The sequence below is a fragment of the Nycticebus coucang genome, chromosome 11 (genome assembly GCF_027406575.1).
Source record: "Nycticebus coucang isolate mNycCou1 chromosome 11, mNycCou1.pri, whole genome shotgun sequence".
Lineage (NCBI taxonomy): Eukaryota > Metazoa > Chordata > Mammalia > Primates > Lorisidae > Nycticebus > Nycticebus coucang.
Window position 1 is genome coordinate 17,602,471 of NC_069790.1, and position 20,563 is coordinate 17,623,033.

General features: G+C 40.2%; 1 protein-coding gene across 3 annotated transcripts in view; it reads left to right on the plus strand.

Annotated features, from left to right (window-relative positions):
* Positions 1 to 20,563, plus strand: part of AMPH (amphiphysin) — a 299,359-nt gene that overhangs the window by 111,222 nt on the left and 167,574 nt on the right. The window contains exon 1 of one of the 3 annotated variants that reach the window (XM_053608796.1): positions 7,893 to 7,990. The exons of the other annotated variants lie outside the window; for them this stretch is intronic. The gene's annotated coding sequence lies outside the window, so the exon portion shown is untranslated. Of the gene's footprint in view, positions 1 to 7,892; positions 7,991 to 20,563 lie in introns of those variants that run through there. 3 annotated transcript variants of the gene reach the window in all.

Below are 20,563 nucleotides of genomic sequence, written 5' to 3' on the forward strand. Positions count from 1 at the left end.
AGTGATATTGAATAATTGTTAATGTATATGTGAGTCTGTGTACAATATTATTTTTAAAAATATACCTTTGTTTATTAATGACAGAAGAAAGGTAGGACTACTAGCACATTTTATGAACCATCATTTTTCACTTAGAATAATTACTTCTTCTCCAAAGAATATTTATTTCTGGAGGGAATCTGCATGAACTCTGACTTACCGGATAAACACTTCGATGCCTAAGTTTGTTTAAAACACTATAAATCGAATGTTAGGGAGAAACTATATGAGCTGAGACTAGTGAAAAAGACACAATTATTATTCATTTTGTTACACAATATAATGAATTTCTCTGTTTATCCCTCAAGTTTGATATTATTTATCTTCTTCCTGCCCTATTTTTTTAAACACAGCAAGTACAGTTTGTTCACATCCTGGTAAATCACTTTCCTCTGAAGGAATCATTTGCAGATGTTGGATGATTGTTGTTTTTATCACTGCATGTGCACCGCTTTCTTTTTAGATATGCTTTTGTTTTGACCAAGAACAGTTCTGATTATTTGAACAACATTAGAGTGAGATCTGCCTGGACATCTGACCCGTATTTCCATCCTCTGAGTGAACTTACAAGGGGCACTGCTGTCTTTCAGTTCACCCATTTTTCTTCCTCCCTCTCTCATACTCTTCTGAAAAGCACTGGTGAATCAAGTCATGCTTCTTTGCTGTGCAGTGAACCCCTTCAATGTGTATATATATATATATATATATATATATATTTTTTTTTTTTTTTTTTTTTTTGTAGAGACAGAGTCTCACTGTACCGCCCTCGGGTAGAGTGCCGTGGCGTCACACGGCTCACAGCAACCTCTAACTCTTGGGCTTCCACGATTCTCTTGCCTCAGCCTCCCGAGCAGCTGGGAATACAGGCGCCCACCACAACGCCCGGCTATTTTTTTGTTGCAGTTTGGCTGGGGTTGGGTTTGAACCCACCACCCTCGGCATATGGGGCTGGCGCCCTACTCACTGAGCCACAGGCGCCGCCCTTCAATGTATATTTTTATTCCTTGGTGAAAACCTGGACCTGTGTCCATCTCTGTTGTTTCAGAATAGCTGACAGCTCCAAGCTTCCACTAGGTAGGCCTAAATTCTACTGCCTGGTGCTGGGTTGCCCAGAAGGGAAGAGTACAGTGAAGTTGATGTTGCAAAGCAGTGGGCCTCTGCCTGACGCTGTGCACCGGTGAGATTTATGTTCTTTTGAGGAGGAGCGTAGTCTCAACTCGTAGTAGCACAATGCCTACATACATGCACAGAGCAAAAAAATATAGTAAGATGAGGATAGTAATAGTGGATAACATTTAAAATTATTTAATATGCATAGGAAACACTGCCAAGCACTTTAGATATGTGCTTGTTAATAATTTGAAATAGTTTCTATTAAGATAGTAAGGTAATCCTATTTTACAGATGAGGTGGTGTTTGGAGAGGTTGAATACTCTCCAAGTCAGGCCCACAGACCTGCCTGCCACAGTGAGAGCAAAGGGCTTTCAAACCACTCCAGCACCCCTACCCAACAGCCTTCCCCCAAGAAATATATAGTCGAATTTAAAAAGTGAGTTTGCTCTGCAAACAGCTTCCAGAGATTTCCTGACTGCTTTCTCCTCCAAACCAGATTGCTACCTCTGAACCCATCTATGTAGAATTTTTTGGAGCTCCCACTGCTTTAAAGCCTTTATATTTAACTCTTTGGAAGAGAAGCCAAGTACAATGAAAGTGTGAAATAAAATGTGTTAATAGAGTCTGAGCCGGTATGTGAGCTGTCAGTAGAATGCTGCATACTGTTTGGGTTAGAATCTTGACTCCATGAGTGACTAGTTCTGTGACCTTCAACAAGTTCCTTCAACCCAGTTATTCATTCTCCTTATCTGTAAAGTGTATCTAAATAACAGGATTGTCGTAAGAATTACATTGGTTAATATATCTAAAGTCCTTAGAAAAGTTCCTGTAGCACTGGAAAGCCCAAAGTGTTAGTTAGTGTGGGCCTTAATTGGAAGCCCATAACTATAGGAATTTTGCTACTAGTATAAATGGGGAGAAGGCAATGCTGATAACTATGCTTGGGCAGGGGAGGTTTAATGTAGGATTTGGGAAATTTCATGATTAAATGATAGGATAGAGATTTTTTGTCGAATGGGATGTGTGGGAAGAGTCAATGTAAGAATGAAGTATTGCTTAGAGAAATTTTGGAATCTTCAGAAGCATAACTGTGTCTTAAGTTAGGGGTATCAAATGGATTATTCAGCTCATAGCCAATTAGGATACTATACATTTAATCTATAAATATTCCGAGGGCAAGTCTAGATTCAGCAGGATAAAATCCTGGGATAAATTAGGATTTCTGAAGGCACTGGATCACGACAGCATGCACACAAATGTTAGCTCTTCTACCCCTAAATGAAATTCTGAGGACTAGGATCTAGGTGTCTGTCACCTTTGCAGCCTCTGCTCTTTGTGTGACATGCTGTCTCCCTATAAGAAGGATGTCAGTGGGGCACTGGAACATTGGGATCCAGCATGAGAAATCAGGGTTTGATTTATGGTGATTCAGAAAACAATAGTAAGACTTAAATGTGGGACATAACCTGTCCAGACAGCCATAGAGGCACATTGGTAAAGAGAGTTTATCAACATTGGAGAAATGAGAAGAGAGGTGGTGATGGTGGAATCTGATGGTTGAGCAAGTTGCGGCTTACCAATCTTCAGCTTATAGGTTAAAAAGGCATGGAAAGAGAAAAGAAGACTCAGAATGGTAAAATAAACGGCATTAGGTCTGTCTGCTTGTTCCCTGGTCTCCCAGTTCCCAGCGTCAAGAATGAGTACTGGTTCTGAGTTGAGCCAATGATGGAGGATCACAGATACAGAGCAATCCCTTACAAACAGTTTATTACAGGAAAAAGAAAGAAGTTACACAAAGTCAAAGTGAAGAAGGAAGCTACACCAAGTGACACAAAGTGAAAACATGTTCCAGAGAGAGGAATGGGTTAGTCTCTGTGAGTGGAGAAAGACTCTGAAGTCTGAACACAAGCTGCCTTTTATATGCTCGTGGGTTTGTCCCACCTTTCTCTTGGTAGGATTGGTTGTAGTTTCCCACCTTTGTGGTGATTGACAGGTTAGGGCTACATAAAAGATTACATAACAGCTTGGTTATATAACAGTTTCCCTTCCTATGTATTTGTCTTCCCAGAATCCTTCACAAAAGCTCACCATGCTATGCTAATAAAATGGTAAGGAGCCCTAGGTCAGTAAGAACTCCTTACTAGATACGTTCCCACCAGGGAACAGTTCCCAGCCATGATTTGGTTCCTAGCTGCAATTTGGTTCCTGTTCTGCACCCTTAATCACTTCTTAGCCACCAGACCTAAAAATGGGAGTTATTGGTAAGAAGAATCATTATGGGGTGGCGCCTGTGGCTCAAAGGGATAGGGTGCCAGCCCCATATGCTGGAGGTGGAGGGTTTAAGCCCAGCCCCAACCAAAAAAAAGAATCATTATAGTATTTGGTTGGTCAGATATATGGCAATAAAGGCAGCTAATTCAGCACTTGTTGTAGACACTACTCCTTGTTACCAAGATAAGGAGTTGTTGCTTCTCAATGGCTTACCTGATCTAGACTAACTAAAAATGTATGAATTAGTGGACTTCTGAGAGTTGGGAAGGAAAAGCCATGTGGTAAATGCTAGGTGCCTTTCCCCTCTTACCTGTAGGATTTTTTTTTTTTTTTTTTTGGTATGTGTGTGTATATATCTGTGTGTGGGAGGTCATTGAGGAGATCTAGCTTTAAAATAACAGTTTTTGAAAAGGTTAAAAGAATAAAGAATCAAAAAAGTCCATATTATTCTTTCTTAAAGTTGTTATACTTGGAATAAAAATATGGGACAGGATATGTCATTGAATTTTGTTTCTTTTACAAGTGTGGCTTGAGTGATTTTGCTTTGCCCTACCTTTGTTACAATACTAGTACCAAAAATAATAGTAAGAGTTCAAAATCCACAGCCTGCAACGTAAAGAATGGTGCTGGCTCCTCAAAAAGAAAAAAAAAGGAGAGAGGGGCAAGATGGCCAACTGGAGCCAGCCTCTGACAGAAGCTCCCATCCAGAGGGAAGGATAATGTCCAGAAAGTACCCAATTAAGCTGAAGACTGGGAGCTGAGCTAAGAGAGAAGAGTGGTAACTGCAGGTCACCTCTGCTGAGGCAAGCTGCTACTCCAAGAAAGCAAACTTCATGTACAAAATTCATCGCAAGGGAAAAGTGTCTGTCCCCTACCCTAAGAAAGTTGTGTTTTTTTTTCTCTTCATTTGTTCCTGTAGGTTTTCTACAGGTGAGTGGTGAACTGAGGACCTCTTCTTTCACCTCACAGGTGAGAGCTGTAGGAAGTGGGGTTGACTTCCCCAGAGGGACCCTGGTCACTTCCCCTGTTGTGACCCTGAACACTCGCTTGCCAGGCAGAAAAGTTGAACTAATGTTTTCCCTGTCATTCTGAACTTCCAGTCCACCCTTCCCCCCTTGCCTGACGAACCAGAAGCCTAACCCCTGCAGAGACTGTGGGAGGAGGCTCATGAGCAGCGCCGTCCACCCTGCTGGACCAAGTGCCCTGCTCTTGCCAGCCAGAGCCTCACCTCCTGCCCTGCTAGAGCCATGCGAGCCATGTCCCACCCCCAACGCTCCACCTTGCATGAGCCTCCATGCCGTGCCCCACCCGGCCAGAGTCCTCAGCTGGGAACTCTCCTTGCCTAAGTCACTGGGGGCCAGGCACTGCCAGAATTATGTGCAGCATTCCTCGTCCTGTTACTGGATCCGTGTGCCCTGTGATCCCGGAGCTGCTCCTACAGCCAGAACTCCCTGGCTGTGGCAGTCATCTGGGAGCTGTGCAGGGTCACTTCCCACAAAGATCCAGCAACAATAGAGTGATCCCACCAGGTCTAATCTTGGAGTGACACTTCCTTAACTCTGAGGACTGCCAGAGGAGACCAGAACTTGCCCTCTAAGGATACTGGTGCTACAGAGCTGTAAGAGCAAAGGTGCAGTGGCTGGGGGAGAACTGACTTATTACCTTCAGGATTAGACCGAGTCCAAGTGGAACACTCGCCAGTGGCTATTGAGTACCGAGGCAAAGGGTAGTGGCCAGGCCAAGGGGGCATTGACCTTCCTTTGACTCTGACAGGCACAAAGCCCCAGCACATCTGCTTATTAGAGGGAGCAGGACATCAGCCTTGTGGGGTCATCAGTGACTGGGCATGAAAGAAGAGCAAAGTGGAGAAAGAGACACAGCCCCCTGGTCCAACTTGCTACTGGGCAGGCCTTTCTGACTCTACAGAGCTCCAGAGTGAGCCAAATTTGAGCAGCCAGTAGACATCCGCCATCTAGTTGCTGGAGACCTTTTGAACTCTCCCACTTGAAAGTTCATACTGACTGGGTCAATTGGTTTGGAACTCCTAACCTGGGCCAATCATCCAAGGACCCTCTCGGGTGGTACCCTGGTTGTGTGGTAATGGGAATGGTTGATTTTCTCTTCTAGTTGTTGTCCATGAGGAGTGGGGTGTCTTAGTTGCTTGTATTTCTCCACAGCTAAGACTTCACCAGAGTCACTGATCCACTAGGATCAGACAAGAACCAGCTGAGTAAAAGACAGAGCCACCTAACCCCACCACACCAAGCAGGTTTCCTCAGCCTCAGACTGTAATACTGTATGAGTTCTTTGCAAAGCTATAGGAGAAACAGCTGCAGTCATCAGTCCCAGAACCTTGACAAAGGGCTGGTTAACCACAACTCCAGGAACTCCCAATCCAATTTCAACTTACCTGCCCATCTAGTCAACGGTGAAAAGCAATCATGAGGCAGAATCAGTGGAAAAATTCTGGCAACATGAATAATCAGGGTAGATCAACTCCCCCCAGGAACGATATGGCAGACACAGCACAAGATCCTATTCATAAACAAATGTCTGATATGTTAGAAATCAAGTTCATAATTTGGATAGCAAATGAGGTCAACAGAATGGAGGTAAAGATGGAATTAGAATTTCAAGGAGTAATGCAAAAGATATCCAAGAATTCAACAAATTCAAAGACAAAATCGCCAAAGATTTTGACACATTGAGGCAAGAACTTGCAGCCCTCCAAGATCTGAGAAATACAGTAGAATCCCTCAGTAACAGAATGGAGCAGGCAGAATAAAGGATTTATGAAACTGAAGACAAGCTTTTGAACACTTCCAAATGCTCAAAGATGAAAAAAAGTGGAGAACAAAAACGGATCGTTCAGAGGCGGAGCATGATGGCAGATGGGACGGATGTGTAGCCCACCTCTCCCAAGTCATCAGGTGAGAGGAAGAGGGGTCTGGACCTTTCCCATGCATGGACTATTGGTATGGATGGACAGCTGGAGACGCTCAGCGAATTGACAGATTGCTGTATATGAGGGGTAATTTAAAACCACAGACTCTATTGTAGAGATTTTCCCTGCTTGGCCATGCTGGCCGGCAGGCCCCTCCCTTACAGAGGACAGCAGCTTGCAAATACTGGCAAAACCCAACTGACAAAAATTTATTCCTGAGCGGAGGGCGGCACCCGAAAGGAGAGCCACTCAAAACCACAGGGAGCTGGGCAACCTGATGGAAAATTGAAGGGAAGGCATTCCGCCTGGGAAATAGACATTTTGAACTATCCGAAATGGCAGACACCTTCCCCCAGAACAATAGGAGGGATTAAATGGACCAGAGCATTCCTGATGGGGAATGTTGGAGGAGGCTGGCATTTCAGGCTGTGTGGTAAACTGGCAGGTGGCTGGACTCAAAAGTCCTGATTCAAAAGGGAGACTCTGAACCACAAAACTGAGAATAAGGTCCCCAAGCGCTCCAGCTGCGGGACCCTTCAGCAGCCGTGTGAGCCACCAGCAGCCAACACCCTCCCCCGCAGCCGATTGCAGTCGCCAGTTTGCAGGAGAACATGGGAGCGGAGTGGAAAGATTTGTGAAGCGTGGACTCCTGCACTGAGTTGGGAGTGCCGTTTGGAACAGAGCAGTTGAGGTTGCACCATAGTTAGGTGACAAACTTTTACAGAAACTCCAAAATGGCAATCGACCAGGTAGGGTGGTTACCGTGGTAACAGTATAAACTGTGAATCAGGTATAAACCTGGGAACCACTCACAGTGCCACCTGGTGTCCAGAAAGTATATTGCGTTATAAATATATTCCTATGAAAGTTGATCCCTACATCATACATATAGATGTATATTTCTACATATATACAAGAATAATATTTTTGTGGTTGTTGCCTTTTTTTTCTTTTCCCTTTTTTTGGTTCTGTTTTTTCCTCACCATTTTCTTGGAGGAGCTATTGTTAATTTTTTATTATTTTTTTACAGATATATTTTTTATTTCTATTTTTTCTATTTTTAATTTCTCCTTTCTTTTTTAACATTTTTATGAACACCACTTTTTTCTTTTTTTCAATTATTTTATGATTATCACTATTTTTATTGTAGTTGTTTCTTGTTGTCGTGGGTGTTGTCTGTATGTCCATGTGTCTCTGTCTATGGACTCGTGTGTCTGGTAGCCTTTGTATCTGTTTATTTGCTCATTTGGTCTCAATGAGCTTGGTGTTATGACCTGCAAATCTGAGCTCCCAGCACTCCATCTCCCTCTGAGGTCTGGAGGCCTGTCCCCCAGGAGTCCAGATTCTTGGGTGATTTCTCGAGAGGTGTAGACAGGACCTGGACTGCAGCTGGATAGTGCTGATTCTGCAGTATGGGAGTGAGGAGATGACAGTCGGCTGAGAGGGAATAACTCCAGAGTGGCAGTGCCCCGAGGTGCAGAGTAGCAGCCGTTTTAGCAGTAAGGCCCACCCCCGGATATCCTGAAGCTACTCCCCCTGTCTCCCTGGGCAACCAGAAGAGGCCGGGCATCTTCTCAGATGGCAACCACTGTGGAACAGATCTGGGACTGAAACACAGGCCCCGTGAGTAAAGGGTTTGCCTGAGGTGGTACTGGCCTGGGTGGAATGCGGGGACTAAAAAACACATGCACAGAGCCGGGAAACTCCCAGGGTGGGGCTGACCCAGAGGACTGCTTTACTGAGCCGAAGATGCACCCAGCCCTCAGGGGATCATCAGCCTATAAGCAAAGGAGGACAGGAGGCTAGAGCTGACAGCTAACCGTGCTGCGAATACAAACCTACAGGAGTAAAGACAGGCCCTGAAGCACAGGTTCTGGGAACTCAAATCAGCCCCTCTTCTGCAGAGGAATTTAGCAGGGACAGAAACAAACTCCCACAGGGTTGTTCTGTTATGCCTGTAACATCAAACAAGGGTGGGGCTGGAACTTAGTGAACACCCCCCAGCCTCCATCAAGTGCCTGAGATTGACAGGACTCACCTCGCCCTGCTGGATAGAGGCAGAGAGCAGTGGCCTGGCTGAGCAGATACAGACTTCCTTGTGATTTAGGCAGGTGCAAACCTCTGGAGTAACTGCTCACTGGAGACAACTAACTGGGTCACAGCCCTGTGGGACTAGCAGTGACTGGGTGTGACGGTGCTGCAAGAAGGGGAAGGAGGCATCAACCTTCCCAGACTAATCTATTTGCTGGGTGGGTCCTCTGGACTTCACGGAGCACTGGAGCAAGTCATATTTGAGTTGACACCAGACCCCTGTGTTCCAGTTGCCAGAGACCTTTCGAACTCTACCACCTGAGACAATTGATTTGGAACTTTTGAACTGAGCCAATCGCCTGAAGACTATATAAGTGGTGCCCTGGGTATGTGGTTGTAGGAAGGTTTGATTTTCCTTTACCAATTGTTGCCTGTGGGGGGCGGGGTGACATAATTGCTGGTATTTCTCCACAGCTGATACTTCAACCCAGAGTAACTGTTTCACTAGGGGTGAACAGAGACCAGCTGAAAACAAGACAGAACCACATAGCCCAACACATCGAATAGGTCCCCAACATCTCAGGCCATAGCACTGCACGGGTCCTCAACAAGGTTCCAGGGGAAAAATCAAATGGTGTAAAGTAATCATGGGGCACAATCAGCAGAAAAACTCTGGTTACATGAATAACCAGAAAAGATCAACACCACCCCAAGGAAAGATATGGCAGATGTAACTGAAGATCCCATTCATAAACTTGATGTCAGAAATCGAACTCAGAATTTGGATTGCAAAAAGATTAACAGAATGGAGGAAAATTTGGAATTAGAAATTCGAAGAGCAATTCAAAAGTCAAGATTAGAAATTCAAGCAGAAATTCAAGAATTGTCTCAAGAATTTAATGAATTTAAAGACAAAACCAACAAAGATTTTGATGCACTGAAGCAAGAATTTGCAGCCCTCAAAGATCTGAAAAACATAGTAGAATCCCTCAGTAATAGAGTGGAGCAGGCAGAAGAAAGGATTTCTGACATTGAAGACAGGCGTTTGAACGCTCTCAAACTCTCAGAGAAGTAGAGAAATGGAGAGCAAAAATGGATCATTCCCTTAGAGAGCTCTGGGATACTTCGAAGAAGGCTATTATCTGCTTCATTGGAATCCCTGAAAATGATGAAGTGAACTCGCAAGGCACAGAGGCCCTTCTCCATGAAATTATGAAAGAAAATTTTCCAGATATGTCAAGAGATTCTGAAATCCAGATAGCAGACAGTTTCAGAACCCCAGCATGACTCAATCCGAATAAGACATCCCTCAGGCATATCATAATTAGCTTCACTAGTGTCAATATGAAGGAGCAACTTCTGAAAGCAGCTAGATGCAAGAAATCTATTACCTACAAAGGGAAGAACATTAGAATGACTTCAGATCTCTCTGCTGAAATCTTTCAGGCCAGAAGAGGGTGGTCATCGACTTTTAATCTCCTAAAGCAAAGTAACTTTTAATCCTGGATCCTGTATCCAGCTAAACTGAGCTTCATTTATGATTGAGAAATTAAATACTTTAATGACATTCATATGTTGAAGAAATTTGCCTTAACCATACCAGTTCTCCAGGATATACTCAGACCTATCCTCCATACTGACCACCCCAATCCTCTACCAGAAAAATAAACTCACTCAGAAACTTTTGCTCAAACTACAACTTCCACAATGGCGAAAGGATTAAAATTGTCCACTTGACTTTTGAAAAACTTGATACCCCAAATTTTACCAGACCTATCAATATTCTCCATTAATGTGAACGGCTTAAACTGTCCTTTAAAGAGGCACAGCTTTAGCTGACTGGATACAAAAACTCAGGCCAGATATTTGCTGCATTCAAGAGTCTCATCTTACCTTAAAAGATAGATATAGACTCAGGGTGAAAGGATGGTTGTCCATATTTCAGGCAAATGGCAATCAGAAAAAAGTAGGTGTTGCAATTCTATTTGCTGACACGATAGGCTTTAAACAACCAAAAGTAAAGGAAGATAAGAATGGTCATTACATATTTGTTAAGGGTAATAGTCAATATGATGAGATTTCAATTATGAATATTTATGACCCAACCAGAATGCACCTCAATTTATACGAGAAACTCTAACAGACATGAGCAACTTGATTTCCTCCAGCTCCATAATAGTCAGAGATTTCAACACTCCTTTGACAGTGCTGGATAGATCCTGCAATAGGAAGCTGAGCAAATAAATTTTAGATTTAAACCTAATCATCCAACATTTGGATTTAGCAGACATCTACAGAACATTTCATCCTAACAAAACTGAATACACATACTTCTCCTCAGCCCATGGAACATAATCCAAAATTGATCACATCTTAGGTCACAAGTCTAACCTCAGTAAATTTAAAGGAATAGAAATTATACCTTGCATCCTCTTTGACCACCATGGAATAAAAGTTGAATTCAGTAACAACAGGAATCTGCACACTCATACAAAAACATGGACGTTAAATAACCTTATGCTGAATGATAGCTGGGACAGAGATGAGATTAAGAAGGAAATTGCCAAATTTAATTTTTGGAACAAAACAACAATGAAGACACGAATTATCAGAATCTCTGGGATGCTGCAAAGGCAGGCCTAAGAGGGAGATTTATAGCAGTGCAAGCCTTCTTCAAGAGAACGGAAAGAGAATAAGTTAACAACTTAATGGGACATCTCAAGCAACTGGAAAAGGAAGAACATTCCTACCCCAAACCCAGTAGAAGAAAAGAAATAACCAAAATTAGAGCAGAATTAAATGAAATTGAAAACAAAAGAATTATACAACAGATCAATCAAAAAATTGGTTTTTTGAAAAGGTCAATAAAATAGATAAACCTTTGGCTAACCTGACCAGGAAAAAAACCATTAAAATCTCTAATCTCATCAATCAGAAACGACAAAGATGAAATAACAGCAGACTCCTCAGAAATTCAAAAAACCCTTAATGAATATTACAAGAATCTTTATTCTCAGAAATATGAAAATCTGAAGGAAATGGATCAATACTTGGAAGCAAGTCACCTTCCAAGACTTAACCTGAATCAAGTGGAAATGTTGAACATGCCAATATCAAGTTCTGAAATAGTATCAAACATACGAGTTCTCCCCAAAAAGAAAGGCCCGCGACCAGATGACTTCATGTCAGAATTCTACCAAACTTTTAAAGTGGAACTAGTACCTATATTGCTCAACCTGTTCCAAAACGTAGAAAAAGAAGGAAGACTACATAACATGTTCTATGAAGGAAACATCACCCTGATCCCCAAACCAGGAAAAGACCCAACAAGAAAAGAAACTTATAGACCAATATCACTAATGAATGTAGTTGGAAAAATATTCAGCAAGATCTTAACAAACAGAATCCAGCAACATATCAAGCAAATTATACATCATGACCAAGTCAGTTTTATCCCAGGATCTCAAAGCTGGTTTAATATATGTAAATCCATAATTATAATTCAGCATATAAACAAATTAAAAGCAAAAGACCATATGATTCTCCCAATTGATGCAGAAAAAGCTTTTGATAATATCCAGCATTGCTTCATGATCAGAACACTTAAGAAAATTGGTATAGAAGGGACATTTCTTAATCTAATAGAGTCCATCTACAGCAAACCCAAATTCGTATTGAATGGAGTTAAACTGAAATCATTTCCACTCAGATCAGGAACTAGACAAGGCTGCGCATTGTCTCCACTACTGTTTAACATTATAATGGAAGTTTTAGCCATTACAATGGAAGAAAAGGTGATCAAGGGTATCCATATAGGATCAGAAGAGATCAAACTTTCGCTCTTCGCAGATGATATGATTGTATATCCGGAAAACACCAGGGATTCTACTACAAAACTGTTAGAAGTGATCAAGGAATACAGCAGCGTCTCAGGTTACAAAATCAACATTCACAAATCTGTACCTTTATATATACCAACAATAGTCAAGCTAAAAAAACAGTGAAGGATTCTATAATGTTCACAGTAGTGCGAAAGAAGATGAAATATTTGAGAGTTTATCTAACAAAAGATGTGAAAGATCTCTTTAAAGAGAACTATGAAACCCTAAGAAATGAAATAGCTGAAAATGTTAACAAATGGAAAAACTTAACTACGCTCATGGCTGGGAAGAATCAACATTGTTAAAATGTCCATACTACCCAAAGCAATATACAATTTTAATGAAATCCCTATTAAAGCTCCACTGTCATACTTTAAAGATCTTGAAAAAATAATACTTATTTTTATATGGGATAAAAAAAAACCTCGAATAGCCAAGACATTACTCAGAAATAAAAACAAAGCAGGAGGAATTACGCTACCAGACCTCAGACTATACTATAAATCGATAGTGACCTAAACACATGGTACTGGCACAAATACAGAGAAGCAGATGTCTAGAACAGAATAGAGAACCAAGAGATGAATCTAGCTACTTACCGTTATCTGTTCTTTGACAAGCCAATTAAAAACATTCAGTGGAGAAAAGATTCCCTATTTAACAAATGGTGCTGAGTGAACTGGTTGGCAACCTGTAGAAGACTGAAACTGGACCCACAGCTTTAAATATTAACTAAGATAGACTCTCACTGGATTAAAGATTTAAACTTAAAACATGAAACTATAAAAATACTAGAAGAGAGTGCAGGGAAAACCCTTGAAGAAATCGGTCTGGGCGAGTATTTTATGAAGAGGACCTCCTGGGCAATTGAAGCAGCTTCAAAAATGCACTACTGGGACCTGATCAAACTAAAAAGCTTCTGCACAGCCAAGAACACAGTAAGTAAAGCAAGCAGACAGCCCTCAGAGTGGGAGAAGATATTTGCAGGTTATGTCTCTGACAAAGGTTTAATAACCAGAATCCACAGAGAACTCAAACCTATAAGCAAGAAAAGAACAAGTGATCTGATCGCAGGCTGGGCAAGGGACTTGAAGAGAAATTTCTCTGAAGAAGACAGGCGCTGGGCCTACAGACATATGAAAAAATGCTCATCATCTTTAATCATCATAGAAATGCAAATCAAAACTACCTTGAGATATCATCTAAGTCCAGTAAGATTAGCCCATATCACAAAATCCCAAGACCAGTGATGTTGGCGTGGATGTGGAGAAAAGGGGACATTTCTGCACTGCTGGTGGGAATGCAAATTAATACATTCCTTTTGGAAAGATGTTTGGAGAACAGTTAGAGATCTAAAAATAGACCTGCCATTCAATCCTATAATTCCTCTACTAGGTATATACCCAGAAGATCAAAAATCACATTATAACAAAGATATTAGTACCAGAATGTTTACTGCAGCCCAATTCAAAATTGCTAAGTTATGGGAAAAGCCCAAGTGCGCATTGATCCATAAATGGATTAATGAACTGTGGTATATGAACATTGTGGAATATTATGCAGCTTTAATGAAAGATGGAGACTTTACCTCTTTCATGTTTACATGGATGGAGCTGGAACATATTCTTCTTAGTAAAGTGTCTCAAGAATGGACGAAAAAGTATCCAATGTACTCAGCTCTACTATGAAACTAATTTTTGGCTTTCATATGAAAGTATTACCCAGTTACAACCTAAGAATGTGGGGAATGAGGAGAGGGAGGGAAGGGAGGTGGGAGGATGGGAGGAGGGAGTGTGATAGGTGGAATTATACCTGCGGTGCATCTTACAAGGGTATATGTGAAACTTAGTAAATGTAGAATATAACTGTCTTAACACAATAACCAAAAAAAAATGCCAGAAGGCTATGTTAACCAGTGTGATGAAAATGTGTCAAACGGTCTATAAAACCATGTGCCCCATGATCGCATTAATGTACACAGCTATGATTTAATATTAATAAAAAAAATGGATCACTCTTTCAGAAAGCTCTGGGATAATTCTAAGAGATCTAATATTCACCTTATAGGAATGCCTGAAGGTGATGAGGTTGCTGTGAAGGATATAGATGGCTTTACTTCATGAAATAATCAAAGAGAATTTTCCAGACAGGCCAAGAGATTCTGAAATTCAGATAGCAGACAGTTTCAGAACACCGGCACCACTTAACCCAAATAAAAATTGTCATAGAAACATTATAATTAGCTTCACCAAAGTTAACATGCAGAAGAAAATTCTGCAAGCAGCCAGATGTAAAAAAACCATAACCTACAGGGGGAAGAACATTTGAATGACTTTATATCTCTCTGCTGAAACCTTTCAAGCTAGAAGAGGGTGGTCATTGACCTTTAATATCCTAAAACAAAATAACTTTCAACCCTAGATCCTGTGTCCAGCTAAACTGAGTTTCATCTATTATGGAGAAATTAAATACTTTAGTGACATGCACATGATGAAGAAATTTGCTATAACTAAACCAGCTCTCCAGGATATTCTCAGACCTGTCCTCCATAATGAACAGCACAATAATCCACCACCAAAGTAAACTCACTCAGAAACTTAATATCAAATTCCAACTTCCACAGTGGCGAAAGGATTAAAAATGTCTACTGGACTTTAGAAAAACTTGATACCCTAAATCTGGCTTATCAATACTCTCAATGTGAATGGCTTAAATTGTCCTCTAAAGAGGCACAGGTTGCCTGACTGGATACAAAAAGTCAGGCCAGACATGTGCTGCATTCAAGAATCTCACATTACCTTAAATGATAATCATAGACTCAGGATGAAGGGATGATCACCTATAATTCAGGCAAATGGAAAGGAGCAAAAAGCAAGTGTTACAATTTCATTTGCAGATATAATAGGCTTTAAGCCAATAAAAGTAAGGAAAGATAAGAATAGTCACTTCATATTTGTTAAAGGCAACACTCAACATGATGAGATTTCAATTATTAACATTTGTGCACCCAACAAGCATGCACCTCAATTTATAAGAGGAACTCTTAACAGGCATGAGCAACTTGATTTCCTCCAGCACCATTATTGTCAGAGGTTTTAACACTCGTTTGGCAGTGTTGGATAGATCCTTCAAAAAGAAGCTAAGCAAAGAAATTTTAGATTTACACTTAATCATTCAACATTTGCATTTAACAGACATCTGCAGAACGTTTCATCCTAACAAAATGGAATATATGTTCTTCTCATCAGCCGATGGATCATCCTCCAAAATTGATCACATCTTAGGTCACACGTCTAACCTCAGCAAATTTTAAAATATAGAAATCATTCCTTGTATTTTCTCAGTCTGTCATGGAATAAAAGTTGAAATCAGGAACAACAGGAATCTGCATATGCATACAAAAACATGGAAACTAACCTCATGCTGAATGATAGCTGGGTCATACAAGATATTAAGAAGGAATTACCAAATTTTTGGAACAAAACAATAACGAAGACACGAATTATCAGATCCTCTGGGATACTGCAAAGGCAGTTTTTAGAAGGAAATTTATAGCATTGCAAGCCTTCCTCAAGAGAATGTAAAGAGAGGAAGTCAACAACTTAATGGGACATCTCAAGCATCTGGAAAAGGAAGAACATTCCAACCCTAAACCCAGCAGAAGGAAACAAATAACTAAAATTACAGCAGAACTAAATGAAATTGAAAACAAAAGAATCATACAACACATCAACCAATGAAAAAGTTTGTTTTTTGAAAAGGTCAATAAAATAGACAAACCTTTGGCTAACCTAACCAGAAGTAGAAGGGTAAAATCCCTAATTTCATCAATCAGAAATGATAAAGGCCAAATAACAAGACTCCTCAGAAATTCAACAAATCCGTAATGAATATTACATAAAACCATATTCTGAGAAGTATGAAAATCTGAAGGAAATAGATCAACACTTGGAAACATGCCACTCTTGAAGACTTAGCCATAAAGAAGTGGAAATATTGAACAGGTGTATATCAAGTTCTGAAATAGCATCAACTATAAGAAATCTTCCCAAAAAGAAAAGCCTGGGACCAGATGGCTTCACATCAGAATTCTTTTTTTTTTTTTTTTATTATTAAATCGTAACTGTATACATTGATATGATCATGGGGCATCATACACTCGCTTCATAAACCATTTGACACATTTTTATCACAGTGGTTAACATAGCCTTTCCGGCGTTATCTCAGTTACTGTGCCAAAACATTTACATTCTACATTTACCAAGTTTCGCAAATACCCCTGTAATATGCACCACAGGTTTCACATCAGAATTCTACCAAACCATTAAAGAAGAACTAGTACCTATATTACTTAACCTGTTCCAAAACATAGAAAAAGAAGGAATACTACCCAACACGTTCTATGAAGCAAATATCACCCTGATACCCATACCAGGAAAAGACCCAACAAGAAAAGAAAATTATAGACCAAAATCTCTAATGAATATTGATGCCAAAATATTCAATAAGATCCTAGCAAACAGAATCCAACAACACATCAATCAAATTATACATCAAGACTAGGTAGGTTTCATCCTAGGGTCCCAAGGATGGAAAAATATACGTAAATCTATAAATATAATATACCACATAAAGAAATTAAAAACCAAAGACCATATGATTCTCTCAATTGATGCATAAAACGCTTTTGATAACATCCAGCATCCCTTCGTGATCAGAACGCTTAAGAAAATAGGTATAGAAGGGACATTTCTTAAACTGATAGAGGCCATCTACAGCAAATCTATAGCCAATATTGTATTGAATGGAGTAAAATTGAAATCATTTCCACTCAGATCAGGAACCAGGAAAGGATGCCCACTGTCTCCACTGCTTTTTAACATTGAAATGGAAGTCGTAGCCACCACAATCAGGCAAGAGAAGGCAATCAAGGGGATCCAAATAGGACTAGAGGAGATCAAACTGTAACTTCACAGATGATACAATTATATATCTGGAAAACCCCAGGGAATCAACTACAAAACTCCTAGAAGTGATCAAGGAATACAGCAACATTTCAGGATACAAAATTAATACTCACAAATCTGTAGCCTTTATATATATGAACAATAGTCAAAGGGAAAAAACAATCATGGACTCTATTTCCTTTACTGTAGTGCCAAAGAAGATGAAATATCTGGGAGTGTATCTAACTAAGGACATAAAAGATCTGTATAAAGAGAACTATGAAACTGTGAGAAATGGAATAGCTGAAGATCTTAACAAATGGAAAAATATACCATGCTCATGGCTGGGAAGAATCAACATTGTCAAAATGTCTATTCTACCTAACACAATCTACAGATTTAACACAATCCCTATTAAAGCACCTCTGTCATAGTTTAAAGACCTGGAAAAATTAGTCCTTCATTTTATATGGAAATAGAAAAAACCTCGAATAGCCAAGACATTACTCAGAAATAAAAACAAAGCAGGAGGAGTCATGCTTCCTGACTTCAGACTATATTATAAATCGATAGTGATCAAAACAGCATGGTAATGGCACAAAAATAGAGAGGTAGATATATGGAACTGCATTGAAGACCAAGAGATGAACCCAGACACTTATCATCGTTTGATTTTTGATAAGCCTATCTAAAAAATAAATTGAGGGAAAGATTCCCTATTCAATAAATGGTGCTGGGTGAATTGGCTGGTGACCTGTAGAAGACTAAAACTGGACCCACACCTTTCTTCTCTAACAAAAATTGATTCTCGCTGGTTAAAGGACTTAAAGTTGACATGAAACTATAAAAATTCTTAGAGAGAGGGCAGGGGAAACACTTGAAAAAGTGGCCTTGGAGAATGCTTTTTGAGGAGGACACCCCAGGCAACTTGAAGCAACATCAAAAATATATTACTGGGATCTGATTAAATTAAAAAGCTTCTGCACTGCCAAGAACACACTAAGTAAAGCAAATAGCCCTCAGAATGGGAGAGGATTTTTGCAAGTTATATTTCCGACAAAGGTCTAATAATGGGAATCCACAGAGAACTCAAACTTATTATTAAAAAAAAAAACAAGTGATCCCATTTCACTGTGGGCAAGAGACATGAACAGAAGCTTCTCTGAAGAAGACAGGTGCACGGTCTACAGACACATGAAAAAATGCTCATCATCTTTAATCATCAGAGAAATGCAAACCAAAACCACTCTGAGATACCATCTAACTCCACTAAGAGTAGCCCACATCACAAAAATCCCAAAACTACAGATGTTGGCGTGGGTGTGGAAAAAAGGGAACACTTCTGCACTGCTGGTGGGAAGGCAAGCTAGTACGTTCCTTTTGGAAGGAAGTTTGGAGAACACTCAGGGATCTAAATGTAGACCTGCTGTTTGATCCTGCAATTCCTCTTCTAGGTATATATCCAGAGGACCCAAAATCATTTGGCAATAAAGATATCTGCACCAGATTGTTCATTGCAGCTCAATTCATAATAGCCAAGTCATGGAAGAAGCCCAAGTGCCCATTGACCCATGAATGGATTAATAAATTGTGGTATATGTATACCATGGAATACTATGCAGCATAAAAAAATGGAGACTTTACTTCTTTTATGTTTACATAGAGGGAGCTGGAAAATATTCTTCTTAGTAAAGTGTCTCAGGAATGGAAAAAAAAATCCAATGTACTCATTACTACTGTGAAACCGATTTATAATCACTGTGAAACCGATTTATAATCACTCACACTTGCATATGAAAAATGAACACAACTATAGCCTAGGATGAAGGAGGGAAGTGGAGGGAGAGGGGAAGGAAGAGGGGTGGGTGCACAGAGGGAGGGTTAGTAGGGGGATCACACCTATGGAACATATTGCAAATACAAGTGGATCTATCAGGTGTAGAACACAAATGTCTTAATGCTGTAATTGGGTAAATGAGGTGAAGGCTGTGTTGATTAGTAGGACGTAAGCACTCCAATTTGTACAAATAATCAACACATTGAATCCCATAATGGCATAAATGTATTCATGATTTATGTACAAATGACTTAATAAAAATAAATAAATTAAGTAAAAAAAAGAGAAAAAGATGGCAGCTGCAGCTAAGGCCGATAAAAGTCACTTGCCCAGGTGCTGGAAAGGAGCCAAAAGCCAAGGCAGCAGCTCTTCCTTAGAGACATTTTGCATCCCTGATCAGGAAGACAGAGGTCCCTAAGGGCCCAAGAAGTCCTGGGCTGGCCACCATCACCTCGCTATTCAAGGTGTCCAGTAAGAAGGCAGAAGCTTAGAGGGTTGGAGGCCAGGGTGGAGTATTACCCAATAAGCCATCACTCTATTTAAATTGTAACATACTTACCAAGGAGAGTTACATAAGGCTTCTTTCCCTTCCCCAAATAATAACAATACCTTGTATTTGCATAACCCTTCTAAGCTGATCCATTTGTTAAAGAGTACTTTTTGAAGCTGCTTCAATTCCCCGGGGGGTTCTCCTCATGAAATACTCACCCAGACCAATTTCTTCAAGGGTTTTCCCTGCATTCTCCTCTAGTATTTTTATAGTTTCATGTTTTAAGTTTAAATCTTTAATCCAATGAGAGTCTATCTTAGTTAATGGTGAAAGGTGTGGGTCCAATTTCAGTCTTCTGCAGGTTGCCAGCCAGTTCACCCAGCACCATTTGTTAAATAGGGAATCTTTTCCCCATTGAATGTTTTTAATTGGCTTGTCAAAAATCAAATAGCGGTAAGTAGCTGGATTCATCTCTTGGTTCTCTATTCTGTTCCAGATATCTACTTCTCTGTTTTTGTGCCAATATCATGCTGTTTTGATCACTATCGATTTGTAGTAAAGTCTGAGGTCTGGTAGTGTGATTCCTCCTGCTTTGTTTTTATTTCTGAGTAATGTCTTGGCTATTCGAGGTTTTTTCTGATTCCATATAAAATGAAGTAATGTTTTTTCAAGATCTTTAAAATATGACAGTGGAGCTTTAATAGGGAGTGCGTTGAAATTATATATTGCTTTGGGTAGTATGGACATTTTGATAATGTTGATTCTTCCCAGCCATGAGCATGGTATGTTTTTCCATTTGTTAACATTTTCAGCTATTTCTTTTCTTAGAGTTTCATAGTTCTCTTTATAGAGATCTTTCACGTCTTTTGTTAGGTAAATTCCCAAATATTTCATTGGGACTTGATCAAACTAAAAAGCTTCTGCACAGCTAAGAACACAGTAAGCAGAGCAAGCAGACAGCCCTCAGAATGGGAGAAGATATTTGCAGGGTATATCTCTGACAAAGGTTTA